This window comes from Triticum dicoccoides, chromosome 3B, assembly GCF_002162155.2.
Source record: "Triticum dicoccoides isolate Atlit2015 ecotype Zavitan chromosome 3B, WEW_v2.0, whole genome shotgun sequence".
NCBI classification, from domain to species: Eukaryota; Viridiplantae; Streptophyta; class Magnoliopsida; order Poales; family Poaceae; genus Triticum; species Triticum dicoccoides.
Genome location: NC_041385.1, coordinates 426,827,787 through 426,842,788, shown reverse-complemented (window position 1 = coordinate 426,842,788; position 15,002 = coordinate 426,827,787).

Below are 15,002 nucleotides of genomic sequence, written 5' to 3'. Positions count from 1 at the left end.
CTCTGATACCAATTGAAAGGATCGATATGGTTGACTACAGGGGGGGTGAATAGGCCACTAACAAATTTTAGACTTTTCTTTAACAATTTAAACCTTGCAATGAAATAGGTTGTCTAGATGTGCAACTACGTGGACAACCTATATGAAGCAAAGACAATAAGCACACAAGCAAGCAATAGATACAACTCAAGTAAGCTTGCAAAAGTAAAGGCACAAGATAACCAAGAGTGGAGCCGGTGGAGACGAAGATGTGTTACCGAAGTTCCTTCCTTTTAAGGGGAAGTACATCTCCGTTAGAGCGGTGTGGAGGCACAATGCTCCCCAAGAAGCCACTAGGGCCACCGTAATCTCCTCACGCCCTCACACAATGCGAGATGCCGTGATTCCACTTTTGGTGCCCTTGAAGGTGGCAACCGGACCTTTACAAACAAGATTGGGGCTATCTCCACAACACTTGGAGGCTCCCAACAACACCACGAAGCTTCACCACAATGGAGTATGGCTTCAAGGTGACCTCAACCATCTAGGGTTCTCCACACCCAAGAGTAACAAGATCCGCTAGGGATAAGTGGGGGGAATCAAATTTCTCTTGGTGGAAGTGTAGATCTGGGCCTTGTCAACCAATCCCGAGCAAATCAACAAGTTTGATTGGCTAGGGAGAGAGATCGGGCGAAAATGGAGCTTGGAGCAACAATGGAGCTTTGGGGGAAAGAGGTAGGTCAACTTTGGGGAAGAAGACCCCTTTATATAGTGGGGGAATCAATCCAACCGTTATTCCACTGAACAGCCCCGCACAGAGCGGTACTACCGCTAGGGAAGGGCGGTACTACCGCTCAGGGCGGTACTACCGCTCATACCCAGCGGTACTGCCGCGCTGACAGGGCCCTGACCCCCGGGCGGTACTACCGTGGGGGTAGGCGCGGTACTACCGCTTGGAGCGGTACTACCGCCACTACTACCGCCCTTAGTACCACAAAACCCGACACGAAAAACTTCGTTCTCGAATCGAGGCGGCAGTAGCCCGGAAGCACTGCGGTACTATGGCCGAAGACCCCAAGAGGTACTACCGTTCGGAGAGCGGTACTACCGCTTGGAGCGGTACTACCACTCTGGGAGCGGTACTACCGCTGGGGTGCTTCGGCGGTACTACCGCTGTGGATCGCGGTACTAGTGCTGGGGCAGAACAAAGCATACTTAGGGGAAAAAGGCAGCTCCAATGAAGCGGAAAGAAAACGACGGGTGTGATATGGATGTGTATGTGTTGATTCCACCCTAGTCTTACCAAAGCGGATCCCCTCTTGATAGTATGGTGACTCCTACGAAACTAGTCCACCAACAACGAAACAAAGGAGCTACAACTTCTTGAATAAAACACCGAGGGGAGATAATCGTCTCGTGCCAAAGGATGAATCTCTGAAAGAACTTAACGCACACGATTAGTCCGCACAAGCATTGTCATCAATCACCAAAACATCTTGGGGATAAATATGCCCTTACAACGGCCCCCAGGGAGATGCCAACAAGCTTGAATTCCTTGGCGAGCTCCATCACCTGAACTCATCTATCGCCGGACAGTGGATCATTGGCAGTGACTTTAACATGATCGCTTTGGTGGCTGACCAGAATAACAACAGAATTATCCACTGCATGATGAACCGATTCCATCGGCTGATTTCAGACTTGGCCTTGTGCGATATTTACATTCATGGGCGTCGCTACACATGGTCCAATGAGCAGGACAACCCCACGCTGGTCAAGAACGACCGAGTTCTCTGCACTTCGTCTTGGGAGGCGATGTTCCCATGCGACACCCTTCCCTGCCTTGCTTTGGCTGCATTTGATCACATCCCACTAATCTTGGACTGCTCCCTGCGCGTTGCCTAAAGCGTCGCTTCCATTTTGAGCGCTTCTGGATCAAACTTGAAGGCTTTCACCAGTTGGTTGACGACGCCTGGAATTCCGTCCCACCGGATAACAATCCCTTCCGCACCATCTATCATTGCATGAAGGCAACGACGCGTAAACTACAAGCCTAGAGCGCTCGCACTCTTGGCCACATCTCCTCGCGGCTCATGGTCGCACGCGAGCTCATCCTACGCCTGGACTCTGCCCAAGACTTCCAGCCACTCTCACATGCGGAAACATGGCTACGACGATAGCTTAAGCGGGCGTACCTTGGCCTCGCTTCCCTCGACTGATCAATCGCCTGTGAGCGCGCTCGCTTCTCCTCGCTTCGAGAGGGTGACACCAATGCCGTGTTCTTCAAGATCCACGCGGCGCACCGGAGCAACAAAAAACACATCGACCAGCTCTTTGTTGGCACGGATGTGGTCTCGGACGAGGCGAGCATGGCCAGAGCTGCCTACGATCACTTCTCGGCTCTAATCGGGACAACCACTGCGTGCGACTTCACCCTCAACCTGCAGCTCCTGGACGACTGGCACTTCGACCTTTCAGAGATGGACCAGCCCTTCACCGAGGAGGAGATCTGGGAGGCAGTAAAAAAGATGCCCACCGGAAAGGCCCCCGACCCTGATGGCTTCAACAACCGAGTTCTTGTGCGCATGCTGGAGCATCATCAAGGATGATATTTGTGAAGATTTTGACAAGCTATACTCGATGAATGGCCGCGGCTTACAGAAGATCAACCAAGTGCTCGTCACCCTCATCCCGAAGAGTCCGACGCCTCGTCGCTCGCTGACTACAGGCCGATCAACTTAATTCACCTCATTGCCAAGCTCTTCACGAAGGTCCTCTCGCTACGGCTTGCCCCGAGAATGGGCATGCTCATCTCCACCAACCAAAGTGCCTTCATTGCCGGACGGGCATGCATGAAAATTTCATGCTTGTGCAATAGACGGTCAAGCTTCTCGACAACCTCAAAGGGCCTCGCGTTCGGCTCAAGTTGGATTTCGCCAAGGCCTTTGACATGGTCTCTTGGCCCTTTCTTCTGGAAATTTTAACCCACGTGGGATTCGGGCACAGGTGGTGCGCATGGATCTGCACGCTCATCTCAACCGCGTCCACCCGGGTCATGGTGAATGGCAACCCTTGCCCACCAATTGACCACAGTTGCGGCTTGCGCCAGGGTGATCCTGTGTCCCCAATGCTCTTCGCACTTGTCATCGATGGACTAAACTCCCTGCTCCAGCAGGCCATTAGACAGGGTGTACTGCGTCGGCTCACTTCTCGGCATGCATCGTCCAGCATCTCTCTCTTTGCTAACGATGTTGTTATGTTCTGCCACCCCGACGCCTCCGAGCTACTCACCGTCCGTCAGCTTCTCGACACATTTGGCGAGGCATCGGGCCTCCGTACCAACTTTGCCAAGTGCTCAGGACGCCCATTTGATGTTCGGTGCTTGTGACTGCCTGTATCGAAACCATGCTCAACTGCTCGGTCAAGGATTTCCCTGTCAAGTACCTCGGATTGCCACTCTCCGTCCGCAAGACCCTGTCCTGCGAGCTCATGCCACTCGTTGACAAGCTCCTCCTCAAACTTGCCACCTGGAAGGCCACATTCCTCAACCGCGGCGAGCGCCTCGCCCTCGCGCGCCATATTCTTACGGCAATGCCAACCCACATCTTACTGGCAATGGCGGTCTCCCCCACCATCCTCAAGAGAATCAACCGGATTATCTGTGACTTCCTCTGGCAGGGCTGCAAGGACGCGCGGGCTGGGTGCTATTTGGTCAGTTGGGCCAAGGTCTGCCGGCCTCTCGAGCTTGGGGGCCTCGGCATCCGCGATATCCACCGTGTCGGCATTGCTCTTCGCACCCGATGGTTGTGGGTGCAAGCCACCAACCCCGACCGTCCCTGGCGACACCTCCCTCTCCCTCATGAGCCTGAGGCACAGTAGCTCTTCCGCGCCTCCATGGTCTGGAGGCTTGGCAATGGCCAAACATGCAGATTCTGGACGGATCACTGGCTTGACGGGTGCTCCATTGCAGAGATCGCACTGACCCTCTCTTCCCTAGTCCCACACCGTCGATGTCGAGCCAGAGTGGTCTGTGATGCCCTCGCTCAGCGCACCTGGATTTCTGACATCATTGGAGGTCTTGGGCCGCTTGCCACGATCGAATATGTGGACCTCTGGCGGTGCATCCAGGAAGTCTCCCTCTCCACTGCTCCCGACACCATATCCTGGCGCTGGGCCGCTAATGGTCAGTACTCGGCAAGCTCTTGTTACCATATGATGTTCGCGGGATCCACGACGGCACCATTCTGGAAGATCATCTGGCGAAGCTGGGCACCGCTAAACGTTAAGTTCTTCTTATGGCTCGCGTCCCAGAACCGATGCTGGATGAAGCACCCACCAGTCTGTTGCCTATGCTCCCAAGATGAGGAATCCCTACAGCACCTCCTCAACCACTGTGTCTTCTCAAGGATCACCTGGCACGAGATCCTGTCTTGGTGTCGCCTTCCTCTACCCTCCCTGATGGCCAGACCACTTTCTTCGACTGGTGGTTGGAGTGTGCTAATTCAGCCCCGCCACAGCAGCGCAAGGGTTTCGCCTCCCTTGTTATCATCACGGCTTGGTTCATTTCGAAGCACAGGAACGCAATCATCTTCGACGGCGAGCAACCATCCAACCGCTGCCTCACCAGTGCCATCAAAGACGAAGCCAAGCGATGGGCACGCGCTGGTGCCAAGGGTCTAGATAGGATTATACCTGTAACCTGATCCTTACTGCGTTTGGCTGAGCAACCCATCTCCTATGCTCATCGATAACCTTGAAGGCGCCCTAGTTGTGTACGCCTTGGGGTAACCATAAACCTTTGTATTCTCTCCTACCTATCAATGAAATGATATGCCTTCGTGCGTATTCGCGGAAAGAAAGATAACAACATTATGCAGTGAACTTTGTGCCATCAACGTGCTAAATTTGTTTTCTCTTCTCCGTTGTATATGTATGGTTGCCAAAAAAATTGTACGAAAAGTACGTGGTAGTATATTCCTTGATATATAGACTTTTTTTTTCTTTTGCGGGGATAAATATATAGGCCTTCGGTACATGGAAAACGTTGCGTGCATGCACACATGGCGCGAATACATTACTGTTACGCTTTGCAGTGCTTGCTTGGCAGTCTATCACCCCAGACTATCTTGCATTATCTAAAACAACAACATTATTCTACAACTAACGTTGTGCGGACACATGCTGATTTCTTTTTTCGCTTTTCCAATGGATACATATGTATGTGTAACTGATCCAACCCTAACACCGACGCACGATAAAGTGACATGCACATGCACGCGGAGGCCCATATATTGCACGGCTCTAGCTAATACGTGCTCTCACGTATATATTACCCTGTCCAACCTCCAACGTCATATGCAGGCATGGCAGGCAGATTAAATGCATATCCGTTTCCGAATCCCTTGTAGTGCACATGAACGGGCTGTCGGGCTCGAAAGCGCCGTCGGTCAGATAGACCCGACCGATCGGTCGACATATATGCGTCAGCGTCACCCATTTCTAGCTCGTACCGAACAATAGCATTACGAGTTCCCCCGGGCTTGACATCGCAATCCCAGAGAGATGGTTCTTTCTTGCAACCGGCCACGTCCACGTAGTACGTAGCTTTATCATACTTTATTTATTATACCAGCATGTAGTAGTATATTTGAGACACCATATACAGATATCCCCAACCTGCATGCAGGACGGATTTGAACCACCAAGTTCGAGTGCCACGTACGTGTGATTCCATTAGGCGGTACAAGCCCTTCGCTTGATAGATGGATCGGTTTAAAGTCTGTAAAGCAGGGGGCATGGACCTAATCACCTAACTAGTCAAAGCAGTTGTGTGCATACTCCCTCCGGATGGGAATATAAGTCCGGTACAGAAATTTAGGTCGTCGATTTAACTAGCGAAACTTCTATAATGTGCCACAAAAAATATCAGAAAAACTAACGCCCACACGTGTGGGTGTTTGCACATCATCCACACGTCTCCATCATCACTTATTTTACCACGTATGAACAGATGACATCAGCAGATTTTTTGGGGGTTTCGGCTTAAAAATGATTTACCTTCTAATTAAAAAAGCGAATTAAAAATCTGTTTTCACCATTAAATCTGTCTCGACGAAATCTTCAAAATTAGACCCCATATTGATATGTTTCAACAAAAAAAATCCCAAAAGTTGCCATGATAACTGTAGTTATCATAGTGCTTAAACTAAAGTTGCCATGTGGCAATTTTAGTTTGTAGATCATGACAATTTTAGTTTTTTGATGATGGAATTCCAGTACTTTGACCATGAAAATATATTTTTTATGAACCATGGCAAATTTAAGTGCATGTATCATGAAAATTTTAATTTATGGTGCATGGTAAGTCTAGTTTTTAATTCCTCGTTTTATAATATGTCAAATTTTAATTTTAAATGTAGAAGAAAATAGCTGAAGCATATCATGGCAACTTCAGTGTAAACATCATGGCAATTCATGTGCAACAGACACGGCAACTTTTAACCCAAAAAAAATTTCATCGAAATATATTGATATGACATCTAGTTTCGAAGATCTCGTCGCGAGGGATTTAATGGTGAAAACGGATCTTCAATCGATTTTTTCATTTAAGAGATAAAACATTTTAAAAACAAAAAATCCAAAAAGATTTCCACATGCATGCATGTGGTGACATGTCGTAGTCTGTGTGTTATAGGGCGTGTGGGCGTTAGCGTTGTCCAAAAATATTTGTTCAGAAAGTTTGTTCGATAATTAATCTAGAGATGTAATTTTTTATATACACAACACATGTTTTCTCTAGTCAAATTGTGGACCTAAAAACTCGTGCTTGGCTTATATTCCCATTTAGATTGAGTACATGAAATCCCACGCAAGCATCAAGTTAAAGCAAATAGAGCAGAGTGGCCGTATTGGCTAACATCGCGTGCTTCCATCTGTGCCACCAACACGTTATTTTTTTCATCCAACAGCCACACCAATTATCTCACCCCCTACGTCTCTTTTCTAGACAAAAAAGAATACAAAACCATGTTTTATTTCCCTCCATATAACACCCCGTAATACCCTCTCTGACAAAAACGCTACGTAATACTCGTTAAATCTGGAGGAAAGAAGGGCGTCCATGTTACTATTTTGCTGCCAAACACACAAAACATAGGTTTGGACGTCAAACCTCTTAGATTATGATCCACAAGACACCACACCGATCTCTGCTAATTTATAGAGGAAACACTCAAATCTCACCATAATATTAGATCGCCCAGATCAATCTTGAACAAGATCCTTGGCAGAAGCACATCAAACAAATTCAATCTTAGGTAAAAGAATAGTATTTTACAATCTGGAAGCTAAGGTGCGTCAAACAAATCAATCCCAAGCAGAACAAGGTAGTATTAAGCGACCTAGGGGTTGAAGGAAAGGGCCATCTTATCGGTAGGAATAATGTCTCCCACATTCAATCCACGTCGCATTGGTGCATCTAGCATCCTTGGATACCGTATGGAGGTTCGTCTTCGACGAATCCTCTCGGACTCGGTCGGTGCTGATCTTAGGTGGATCTATTTGGATCCAGTCTTCGTCTAAGTGTTTATAGAGTTGATCCTTCCTATCTATGAGTTTCTTCATCGGTGATGGTTGCTTCTCTGGTGCGTTTGTCCTATGAGATATTAGCACGACGACTTCCCGATGGTCTACTACAATAAGATCTGCCAGGCTCCGGTGAGTGAGGGGCGATGACGTTTGCACGCATTTGGCTCGCTCCAGTGCTTCTACTCGTCGCTAGGTGGCCTATGAACCTGGCTGTAATTTTTATTACCTCTCGAGTTCATTACTGCCATGATTGATTATGAATAAATACGAAGTTTCTCTTGCAAAAAGAAGTCCAAAACATTGGTCCCGTGTATTACGAGGGGCGGTGATCCATCTCAAGGACCAAAAGTATACTCTTCATGATCTCTTTTCATTGTTCTTTTCCTTGTCAAATCGATTGCTTAAGTTTCCCTGCCGAAAGAATTTCAAAAGTTTCAACAATGACCATGGATTAAAGACCATCGGTCAAATATCACGTCTTTCTGTTGTAGTAGAATAGTTGACCGCCTAGAATTTCATGACGGGCTTTGGCCTCTCCTCCTTACCGACCTCAACTGTCCCAGACACTACATGTCCATACCTCAAATCCACCATTGTCGACAACTCCAAGACCCGGCCTTTGGAACAAGAATAGACGCAATCGACAGACAACAAAATTAGAAGAAGCAAGAAACAAGCTAGATCGAACAATGAGGGATCAAGGGCAGCAAGGAGGAGGAGCAAAACCAGGGGACGGAGGTTGTCTTGAGGTTGGAGAGGGTCGACATCTGGCATAGGGGTGACGCCCCAGCTACGGTGAGACGGTGCTCCTCCTTAATTCCCACCTCCTGCTTGAGGCCATGGCCTAGGTCCGATTTGATTCAATGCTGAGCTTGTGCTGCAGCTGCATGGTTTGGCCACAGGGGAGACAGTGCCCAGTGGGTAAGGAGGGAGGAGGTGCAGCAACGGGAGCGGAGAGAAATAGCCAGATTCACTCAATTCCTCATGCTTCCTCCTTACCATGTTTGACTGTCGGAAATGAGCTTCCGGGGAGGAAGGGAATACATACAAAGGAGAGACGGGATACGGGAGCTCAGTGATTTGCTTCCGTTTGAAAAGAATTGTCATAGAAGGAAAATCGTACATCTGTTGGATGAAAAATTAACGTGTTTGGAGCACATATGGGAGCATTGGACGGGAGTGGGCAAGCCCCGTCCCATATTGAGAGGCTTCGTAACGTGGATGAAGCATATGTTGTGCATATGGAGACCGCTGAGGCAATGCCCAAACTCAGAGTCTCCATGTTAGCTGCCTTCGTACTGTACGATCCACTCATCAATGGCACATCATTTTTCCTCAATCTTCCTGCCATCCCCACATGAGGTAGGGGTCATGTGAAGTTTCCTCCCATCACACATAATCATTGGATGGAGTGCGCTTCAAAATTATCACCGAGACACAAAATACGGAGGCTGTGAGGTCTGATATGGAGGACGCTCCATAAATTATGTTGATTTTCATAGGTATGACGACTCTGTTATAGTGCTTTTTGTAGCCTATGCTCCATATTTCGGTTATTATGCAGTTGTGGAGGATCTGGATATATTGCTATGTAAAAACGCCTCATGAGTTGTTTAAAAACATATATTCTCCCTCCGGACGGGTTTAAGAGAGCTAGATGGGGAGACTGGTCCTCCCTTTGACTTTATTCAAGTGTTAATGAGTGACTTACATCCCCATGGGAGGGCTTACATAGCCTAGGGTTCCTTGACAAATGACCAATGCTACCCTCGAAGTAAGGAGATGGGAGGGTGGAGCTAGATAGTTTTTCGTCCTTGGCCCATGTGCCTCTAGTTGGGCTAGGAGGTGGGTTGAACCCCACTAAAGGGGAATCCCAACAACATGCGGAAGCTTGCTATCTTGGGCCTAGGCCTCTTTGCTTTCTTGCCTTCACTTTTGACTTATTGTTTATGTGGTCTTTTTTCCTTTGACTTATTGACCGTGAAGACTTGCTTGAACTTTTGTTGACTCAAGTGGCTTGATTATGGTTGACTGCTTTAACTCTCTTTCACTGATCTTGACTTGTGTTGATTGCCCATTTGGCAATGCCATTAGGATAGGGGGTGAGATCTTAAGTAGTATTGATTCATTACTACAACAAATAGAATCCCAACTAAGTGGTTAAAGTGCATGTTGGAGACCACATATACTTTACCAAGGGGAATGTGTGTGTTAATGAAAATTTGAATTTGCCTATATTCATTGAATAAAATTTGAAGAAAATCCCATATAATGGCGGAGATTCATTAGTACAATGATAAGAAATGTCATTTTTAGGTTATGTGTTAGTTTGCTTATACTCATTGGATCTGCATGATACTTCTAATCTTTCTGCAAAAATTAACGTATTTATTTTAACATTTCACACAAGTTAATATTTTTATGAAAATTTAAAAAATGTGAACTCCAGGATAATAGCATCCGGAGTCGGTATCTTAGAAGAGATGGGAGCCATAGGGCATCTCCAACGCTGACCCGCAAATTTCCTCCCATATCCGTCCAAGGACTGAGGAACCAATCCGCGGACACGGATTCAAGAACTGGTCATCCAAAGCGGCCTGCATACATTTGCACCACTGTTTGAACTAAATGGAAGAAATTCGTTATATTTTGGATATTTTTTAACTTAAACTATACCAGAATAAGTAAACCTAGTTTACGGCCAACGTCGACGAATATCCATTCACATGACATGGATACCCTTGAGTAGTCTATGGCCGGCCGCGGCGGATCTCCATTGCCTTCCCCATGTCCGACAGCCCTCTCATCGGACTGATGTGAGCCTCGAAGGTATATGATTCAGCACAAAGAACGACTCACTTCCCAATGTTCGGCAGCGCCGCTCATCGGAGTGGCATCGCCGTATGCTTCAGCTAGAGGGAAATGGCGCCTCCCACATCCGTGATGCACGGATCAAGGCTGGTTTAGGGGGCGGGGGATGAAGGTGTCCTGCAACAGGGCAAGACTCCGGCTATGTACGCCGGCGTCGCCTCAGTGATGGCCTTCATGGGACACAAGAAACGGCGGCCTCTCTGAAGGAAATATGCCCTAGAGGCAATAATAAAGTTATTATTTATTTCCTCATATCATGATAAATGTTTATTATTCATGCTAGAATTGTATTACCCGGAAACATAATACATGTGTGAATACATAGACAAATATAGTGTCACTAGTATGCCTCTACTTGAATAGCTCGTGAATTAAAGATGGTTAAGTTTACTAACCATAGACATGAGTTGTCATTTGATTAACGGGATCACATCATTAGGAGAATGATGTGATTGACTTAACCCATTCCATTAGCTTAGCACTTGATCGTTTAGTATGTTGCTATTGCTTTCTTCATGACTTATACATGTTCCTATGACTATGAGATTATGTAACTCCGCTTACCGGAGGAACACTTTGTGTGCTACCAAACGTCACAACGTAACTGGGTGATTATAAAGGTGCTCTACAGGTGTCTCCGAAGGTACTTGTTGAGTTGACGTTTTTCGAGATTAGGATTTGTCACTCCGATTGTCGGAGAGGTATCTCTGGGCCCTCTAGGTAATGCACATCACTATAAGCCTTGCAAGCAATGTAGCTAATGAGTTAGTTACGGGATGATGCATTACGCAACGAGTAAAGAGACTTGCCAGTAACGAGATTGAACTAGGTATTGAGATACCAATGATCGAATCTCGGGCAAGTAACATACCGATGACAAAGGGAACAACATATGTTGTTATGCGGTTTGATAGATATAGATCTTCGTAGAATATGTGGGAGCCAATATGAGCATCCAGGTTCCGCTATTGGTTATTGACCGGAGACGTGTCTCAGTCATGTCTACATAGTTCTCGAACCCGTAGGGTCCGCACACTTAAAGTTAGATGACGGTTATATTATGAGTTTATGTGTTTTGATGTACCGAAGGTAGTTCGGAGTCCCAGATGTGATCATGGACTTGACGAGGAGTCTCGAAATGGTCGGGACATAAAGATCGATATATTGGACGACTATATTTGGACACCGGAATGGTTCCGGGTGAGATTGGGATAATACCGGAGCTCCGGGAGGTTATCGGAACCCCCCGGGAGGTATATGGGCCTTAATGGGCTTTAGTGGAAAGGAGGGGAAATGAGCAAGGGAGCCCCCCCCCAAGCCTAATCCAAATTGGGAGGGGGGACAGCCCCCCCTTTCCTTCCTCCCTCCTTCCTCTTCCTTCCCTCTCCTTCTCCAAATAGGAAAAGGAGGAGTCCTACTCGTGGTGGGAGTAGGACTCCCCCCTTGGGCGCGCCTCCTCCTCTTGGCCCCCCCTCCTCCACTCCTTTATATACAGGTGAGGGGGGCACCCCATAGACACAACAATTGATCCCTTGGATCTCTTAGCCGTGTGCGGTGCCCCCTCCACCATAGTCCACCTCGATAATATCGTAGCGGTGCTTAGGCGAAGCCCTGCGTCGGTAGAACATCATCATCGTCACCACGCCGTCATGCTGACGGAACTCTCCCTCAAAGCTCGGCTGGATCATAGTTCGAGGGACGTTATCGAGATGAACGTGTGCTGAACTCAAAGGTGTCGTGCGTTCGGTACTTGATCGGTCGGATCGTGAAGATGTACGACTACATCAACCGCGTTGTGCTAACACTTCCTCTTTCGGTCTACAAGGGTACGTGGACAACACTCTCCCCTCTCGTGGCTACGCATCACCATGATCTTGCGTGTGCGTAGGATTTTTTTTGAAATTACTACGTTCTCCAACAGTGGCATGAGAGCCTGTTTTTTTGCGTTGATGTTATATGCACGAGTAGAACACAAGTGATTTGTGGGCGATACAAGTCATATTGCTTACCAGGATGTCATACTTTGGTTCAGCGGTATTGTGGGATGAAGCGGCTCAGACCGACATTATGCGTACGCTTACGCGAGACTGGTTCTACTGACGTGCTTTGCACACAGGTGGCTGGCGGGTGTCAGTTTCTCCAACTTTAGTTGGACCGAGTGTGACTACGCCCGGTCCTTGAGAAGGTTAAAACAGCATTAACTTGATGAACTATCATTGTGGTTTTGATGCGTAGGTAAGAACGGTTCTTGCTAAGCCCGTAGCAGCCACGTAAAACTTGCAACAACAAAGTAGAGGACGTCTAACTTGTTTTTGCAGGGCATGTTGTGATGTGATATGGTCAAGACGTGATGCTATATTTTATTGTATGAGATGATCCTGTTTTATAACCGAGTTATCGGCAACTAGCAGGAGCCATATGGTTGTCGCTTTATTGTATGCAATGCAGTCGCCCTATAATTGCTTTACTTTATCACTAAGCGGTAGCGATAGTCGTAGAAGCAATAGTTGGTGAGACGACAACGATGCTACGATGGAGATCAAGGTGTCGCGCCGGTGATGATGGTGATCATAATGGTGCTTCGGAGATGGAGATCACAAGCACAAGATGATGATGGCCATATCATATCACTTATATTGATTGCATGTGATGTTTATCTTTTATGCATCTTATCTTGCTTTGATTGACGGTAGCATTATAAGATGATCTCTCACTAAATTTCAAGATAAAAGTGTTCTCCCTGAGTATGCACCGTTGCCAAAGTTCGTCGTGCCCAGACACCACGTGATGATCGGGTGTGATAAGCTCTACGTCCATCTACAACAGTGCAAGCCAGTTTTGCACACATAGAATACTCAGGTTAAACTTGACGAGCCTAGCATATGCAGATATGGCCTTGGAACACTAAGACCAAAAGGTCGAGCGTGAATCATATAGTAGATATGATCAACATAGTGATGTTCACCATTGAAAACTACTCCATTTCACGTGATGATCGGTTATGGTTTAGTTGATTTGGATCACGTGATCACTTAGATGATTAGAGGGATGTCTATCTAAGTGGGAGTTCTTAAGTAATATGATTAATTGAACTTAAATTTATCATGAACTTAGTACCTGATAGTATTTTGCTTGTCTATGTTTGTTGTAGATAGATGGCCCGTGCTGTTGTTCCGTTAAATTTTAATGTGTTCCTTGACAAAGCAAAGTTGAAACATGATGGTAGCAATTACACGGACTGGGTCCGTAACTTGAGGATTATCCTCATTGCTGCACAGAAGAATTATGTCCTGGAAGCACCGCTCGATGCCAAGCCCGCTGCAGATGCAACTGACGATGTTAAGAACGTCTGGCAGAGCAAAGCTGATGACTACTCGATAGTTCAGTGTGCCATGCTTTACGGCTTAGAACCGGGACTTCAACGACGTTTGAACGCCATGGAGCATATGAGATGTTCCAGGAGTTGAAGTTATATTTCATGCAAATGCCCGGATTGAGAGATATGAAGTCTCCAATAAGTTCTACAGCTGCAAGATGGAGGAGAATGGTTCTATCAGTGAACATATACTCAAAATGTCTGGGTATTGCAATCACTTGATTCAACTAGGAGTTAATCTTCTGGATGATAGTGTCATTGACAGAATTCTTCAATCACTGCCACCAAGCTACAAGAGCTTCGTGATGAACTATAATATGCAAAGGATGAACAAGACAATTCCCAACCTCTTCGCAATGCTAAGGGCTGCGGAGGTAGAAATCAAGAAGGAGCATCAAGTGTTGATGGTCAATAAGACCACCAGTTTCAAGAAAAAGAGCAAAGGGAAGAAGAAGGGGAACTTCAAGAAGAATGGCAAACAAGTTGCTGCTCAAGAGAAGAAACCCAAGTCTGGACCTAAGCCTGAGACTGAGTGCTTGTACTGCAAGCAGACTGGACACTGGAACCGGAACTGCCCCAAGTATCTGGCAGATAAGAAGGATGGCAAGGTAAACAAAGGTATATGTTATATACATGTTATTGATGTGTACCTTACCAGAGCTCGCAGTAGCACCTGTGTATTTGATACTGGTTCTGTTGCTAATATTTGCAACTCGAAACAGGGACTACGTATTAAGCGGACACTGGCTAAGGACGAGGTGACGATGCGCGTGGGAAATGGTTCCAAAGTCGATGTGATCGCCATCGGCACGCTACCTCTACATCTACTTTCGGGATTAGTTGTAGACCTAAATAATTGTTATTTGGTGCCAGTGTTGAGCATGAGCATTATATCTGGATCTTTTTTGATGCGAGACGGTTATTCATTTAAATATGAGAATAATGGTTGTTCTATTTATATGAGGAATATCTTTTATGGCCATGCACCCTTAAAGAGTGGTCTATTTCTGATGAATCTCGATAGTAGTGATACACATATTCATAACGTTGAAGCCAAAAGATACAGAGTTGATAATGATAGTGCAACTTATTTGTGGCACTGCCGTTTGGGTCATATTGGTGTAAAGCGCATGAAAAAACTCCATACTGATGGACTTTTGGAATCACTTGATTATGAATCACTTGATTA